This window comes from Lynx canadensis, chromosome F2 (genome assembly GCF_007474595.2).
Source record: "Lynx canadensis isolate LIC74 chromosome F2, mLynCan4.pri.v2, whole genome shotgun sequence".
NCBI lineage: Eukaryota > Metazoa > Chordata > Mammalia > Carnivora > Felidae > Lynx > Lynx canadensis.
In genome coordinates, this window is record NC_044320.2 from 41,467,829 (window position 1) to 41,473,828 (window position 6,000).

Sequence of the window (6,000 nt, forward strand, 5' to 3'; positions counted from 1 at the left end):
CTCAACTGAGTGAACCACCCAGGTGCCCCTTCTATGATTTTCTTATTAATCAATGGTCTAATCTGTCCTTCTGTCAATAGAGAATCCACAATAGACCAACCTGGGAGATACGCAGAGAGCTCAGGTTTGGTTGTAAGGATCTTCTCAGTGAGACTCTTATACATTTGTGCTTTTCTTCAGTGTTTACCGTGCCTTTGGGCAGCATTTTGTCATCCTCACGGTAATCCAAGTTTCCTTTTTCATAGTATATCATCACTGACTTCATCCTCAAATTTGTTTAAGATACCATCTATGGGGAGTTTCTCTCCCTTCACAGAGTTAGACTGACCAGACTGTTAGAAGTACCCCATTTAAGACTTAGCCCTACTCATGGGTACCTGTCTGGCTCAGTTGGGTAGGCATCCGACTTCAGCTCATTTCATTATCTCGTGGTTTGTGAGTTTGAGCCCCGCGTGGGGCTCTGTGCTGGCCGCTCAGAGCCTGGAACCTGCTTTCGATTCTGTGTCTCCCTCTCTCTCTGCCCCTCCCCCCCCCCCAAAAAAATAAGTAAACATTAATATTAAAAAAAAAAAGACTTAGCCCTATTGTTTGGCCTATGTTCTTCAGGTTGTTGTTGATCTGGGGAGTCTTCATGAGCAATAATAATATCACAGGGAGACTCATCCCCAAGACTTTTGGGGGTTGCATTGCCACTGGCAGAGGGAACAGATGGGGCAGAAGTGATGGCCTCAGAGTGAGTTTGAGACCAGGCTTTTGCTCTGGCTCTTCCTCTTTCATGGGTTCTTCTCATTTTTCTTCTTTTTCTTGCTTTTCTCCTTCCTCTGGTTCTGGTTCTTGCTTTTCTTGTACTTGTCTGCGCCCTCTCACCCTCTCATTGCGTCCTCTGGAGCTCTGCATCTGGATCCTGGCGCCCTTCAGCCAGAAGGCCCTGCCTGATTTCCTCTAGTTCTTCCTTCTCTCTCCTCAATCCTGTTCATCTGCTTCCATTTCCTTTTCCCTATCATGCACCCTTTTCTGAAGGAAGCTCCTCTGTAATACTCGGTCATCTTTACCATCATAATCTTCCAAGAATTCCGTTAGGCATTCAGTTTCTTTTGCCATTTCTCTTCTCTCTTCTCTTTCAGCCTCTTTCTCATACTCCTGGGTTTTCTTCCAGTCTCTGCATTCCCAATTCTTAAGGCACTCTTGATAAGAAGCTTCTTTCTCTCAAAGTTTTCAGGTTTTCTTCATTCATCTGCATCTTCACCCTCTTCACAGTCCTGCTTCTTGTCTTCTCCCCCTGCACTCCCACTTCCTTTCTCTCTCTACATTCTTTCTCCCCATTCCCTTTCAGGATCTCTGCTCTTTTCTCCTGATCAACTCCAATGCTTATTCCTATGTGAGCTCCTCTCCCAATCATAGTCACGGTCCCTATCCTGTTCGCCCATTCCTTCTCCTCTCCTCATTCACGTTCTCTCCCTTTTTCATGCCCACTCTCACCTTTCTTGCTCCCCTTCACATTCCTTCTCTCCTTCTCTCTGTCCTTTGTCAATTTCCTGTCTCTCCATTTCCTTTTTTCCTTTCTCCCAGTTTCTTGTGTGTGTGTCTGAATTTACTGATCTCAGGTCTCTTGTCTTCTAACATTTCTATAGCATTTATATCCTCCTTAGTGGTGAGTGGGTAAGGGATTAATGGAGCCGCTGGAAGTCTGAGGAAAATGTGCTTCTTTTCTTCTTCATGGGGTGAGAGTCAAATTCTTGTGAGGGGGGCATTTAGTTCACTGGAGTATTCAGTATTAAAAGTTCAAATGCCCAAAGGCCCATTTGATCTCTTTGCTTCTTCATCTGAGGCTTCTTATCGTTAGTGAGTTTCTGGCCTGGCATTTCCATCAGAAGCTTTCTTCTTTGTTTTCCACTCATCCAGTTGTGCCTTTGTCTTTGCATCTACTTTAACAAGTAGCTTCTACCATCCAATCTGCAGATCATGCCATAACCTGAATGCCATAGGGATAGATTCAGGCTCCTTATACTCACAGAATCTGAAGGCTTGAAGTTTTCCAGATTCACCTTGTACTCTCTTCCAGCTCAAAACCAAGCCACATTTAGCAAGGAGTTGTCTTATAAGCATGTCCAAGGCTTACTCAGAAGTGTTACCAAAAAAACTGTAGTGGTGGGATCACAGTTTTCATCATTTTCTTTAGTCTTTAAGCCTGGATAATCCTTTCTTATTCCCAAATGCTTTCCAACCATAGACACAGTGGGTACTAAGACCTTTGGAGCAGTAGCAGCCATAATGTTCATTGGTACAGGACTCATTAGAGTCCCTGGAGGTACAGGGGGAGGAAAGCCAGGAACTGTAGGGGCGGGATCCCTGATGGGAGTGCTGGGATTCCCATGGGAGGGCAGCTCAAATGAGAGGGGAAAGACATTCTTACTGCAGCAGTCCACCACTGAGGAAATGGTACTGTCTTCACGGCCTTCTGGGCTCCAGGTTAGGTGTGGGCTCCACCGGCTCCAGGTTTCTGTGTGCTGCTCACCAGGAGACTGGTTCCAAAGTGCCTCCTCACACAGGCTGCAAACACAACCACACTGTGCAGGGAAGCTTCTGGAGCATTGACATTCAAAGGAGCAGGTCCAAGTACAAGAACGAGCCATGTTGGTATGGTGGTATACGTCTACACCCTTGTTGACGTCTGTGAACTCGGCGTCTTTTTTCTCTTGGGCCAAAGAAGATTGCATCAGACTATGATTTTGAATTGCTTTCCCTCCTTTTCTCTGTGATATTTTAAAATATGGAATAAAAAGGTGTTTGCATCCAGTAAGTCCTATGGTAAAGCTTAGCAGTAACTTTCAAATGCTGACTTTTCTCTGTTGTTACTTTTTTATTTTTTTAAGATTTTATTTTTAAGCAATCCCCACGCCCACTATGGGGCTCAAACTCACAACTCTGAGATCAAGAGTCAAGAGGTCAAGAGTCAAGAGTCGCATGCTCTACCAACTGACCAGCCAGGCACCCCTCGTATGCTACATTCTAACAAAACTTCCGTCAGCCAACACACTACTAGTAATACAGCTTTACCTATTGTTTAAAAAATAGTTTTTGAAGGGAAGAAAAATTCAAAATATGCATCTTTTTAAAGATTTAATGTATTTATTTGGGTTTGTGACACCATTTTATACCCTATTTTGAAAGATCGAATGGATATATGGATATATTGATGTGTATGTGGTTGTTAATTTGTTTTCAAACTCTCCCCAAATGTGTTGAAATAATAGGTGACAATATGAAATGTTACTAAATCAGAGTTGAGTCATGTCCCTTGGAAAGTTACTCAACTCTCTGGGGTTTTTCTGCCTCATCTGTATGAATGATCTCTCTTTTATAAGCTTGTTGTAAGGATTAAATTATACAAAAAGTGACTAGCATTGTGTTTAGTTCACAATAAGTGCTTAATAAATGTTCTCATTCTTTTTCCTTCTGAAAATAATACTGTCTAAATCAAATAGTGCAGCATGTTTTGTACAGCAAAGCGTTTGACCACATGTTTATTTTTCATTCCCTAACATTACTTATGAGGAAAACAACTATGCTTTCATTTTTATTTCATAACTAGCAAATGTAAACATGGCAAGCTTTATTTTTACATAACTTGAAACTAAAGCTTTCAGAAACAAAAGAAAAAAACCACTCACCCTAGCCTCCTCTTCCTGTCTGGTTTAAACCTAAATAACTGTCATGAGGCATCTGGGCCTTTCAGGGTGTCTCCTCAGCTTATCTGCCTCTGCTTCCCTCCTCTTCCAACCAGACATATATCCTACCCACTATTCCTTAGATACGCCTCATGTTTTACAGCCTCTTGATGTTCCTACTCTCCTTCATCTTATCCTATCAAAATCTGACTCATTTTTCAAAGTCTGTACCTTTTATAGTTGTCAGAGCCTTGTCCACTCTCAGGGGAGGGTCCACACGGTCAAACCTATTTTCATAACGCGAAGACATTAACTTCCCTTTTCCCTGTGTTGACATTCATACTGACGGTGCAAATGTAGGCCCACCTCCTGACACCTTATTGAGCGTGATATAAAGTAGTGAGTGGCACAGGCATATGCAGTAGAAAAAGCCAGTTTTACTTAAGAATGTCCTTGGTAAAGGCAGTAAAAATTATTAATCTTGGTCTTCAAGAACGTATCTTTTTAATACACTGTGTGACTAAATGGGGAGTTCACCAAAAGCACTGGTGCAATTGAGTTGTGAGCTGAACAAACCACTTTTTCCATCGAATTCATTTTTGCGTGAAAGAACACTGCAAAATCAGACTTGAATATTTGGCATATGTTTTCTCAAAAATAAACTGAGTGAGTCACCTCCAAAAAATAACTGACAGTGTTTGTTGCCAATGATAAAATTCAAGTCTTCAAAGCAAAAATAAGAATTCTGGAAAAGGTATTGAGCACTGTATGACATCATCCTGAATACTTAAAGACTTTCCTGACGAGACTAGTGGTGATATAGACAAGTGATTTTTTTTCCATACTATGTAATGAAATGTGAAAATATTTGGAAAATCTGTATAATTCAGCAAATCAACATTGCTAAATGGCCAACTCATGATATCACAAAACTATGCATTTAAAATGAAAGATATGGGGCACCTGGGTGGCTCAGTCAGTTAAGCCTCCGACTTTGGTTCAGGTCATGATCTCACAGTAGGTTTGGGCTCCACGTCGGGCTCTGTGCTGACAGCTCAGAGCCTGGAGCCTGCTTCGGATTCTGTCTCCCTCTCGCTCTGCCCCTCCCCTGCTCATGCTCTGTCTCTCTGTCTCAAAGATAAACATACACACACATACATACATACATACATACATACATACATACAAATAAGATACAAGATAGACCAATGGATTTTAATGTAAGAGAGTACTAAAAGTTCGATAGGATTTCCGTTTCCATAGGGTAACTGGCTTTTAAGAAACTAGCACTTTTCGAGTTTTGATGTAGTATTGAAGAAGAGCCACAGTTACCTGAAGAGGCTCTTAAAATACTCTTCCCTTTTCCGAATACATGTCTACATGAGGCTGAATTTTCATCTAAGTCTTCAACCAAAACAAGATCTCAAGAGACTGAAGGCAGTGGTAGATATGAGACCCTAGCTGTCTTCTAGTAAGTCAGAGTTAAAGGGATTGGCAGAAACATTAAATGCCACTTTTTTTTTTTTTAAGTTTATTTATCTTGAGAAAAAGAGGGAGACAGAATCCCAAGTAGACTTTGCGCTATCAGTGCAGAGCCCGACACAGGGCTTGAACCCATGACTGTGAGATCATGACCTGAGCCAAAATTAAGAGTCAAATGCTTAACCAACTGAGCCATCCATTAATCCAAATTTCCACTCTTCTAACTATATTTGTTTTGTAAAATATAGTTATTTTCATAAAAATATAACAACATAATTGTTCATTACTTTTAAATAGTTTTTAATAATGTTCTCAGTTTTAATTTCTAATATAAATATCAACAGATATAACTGCAAAAAACAAGCTCTTTGGGGTTCACATAATTTTTAAGAGTGTAAAAGGGTCTTGAGACCAAAAAGGTTGAGAGCTGTTCTACAAATCCTTTGTATCCTCCTTACCCACACCCCATGCCAGCCTGAAGATATGATTTCTCCCCCTTTCATCTGCTTTCAAACTTTCTTTTTCTCATATAATACCTTGTATTTTTTGTGGCTTACTGTAGTCATCCTGAAGATTAGATTTCAAGTTCTTTAAAGTCTTGAATGATCTCTCACTGGTATATGAGGAACTGTCTGAGACAGCTGTGCCACTAACTTCCTGGGGCACCATGGGGAAGCCACTGTGTCTTTGGCCCATGTATAAAATAAGAGTTGGATTTAATAACATGTTTCCTTTTGGCTTAAAAATGGTATGAATACTGTTCCTCTTAAAAGGACTTGGGGACCCAGTGTTGTACCATCCATACACTGAGAGGTGCAGTACTTGTAGTGGAGAAGTACCCAGATTCTAG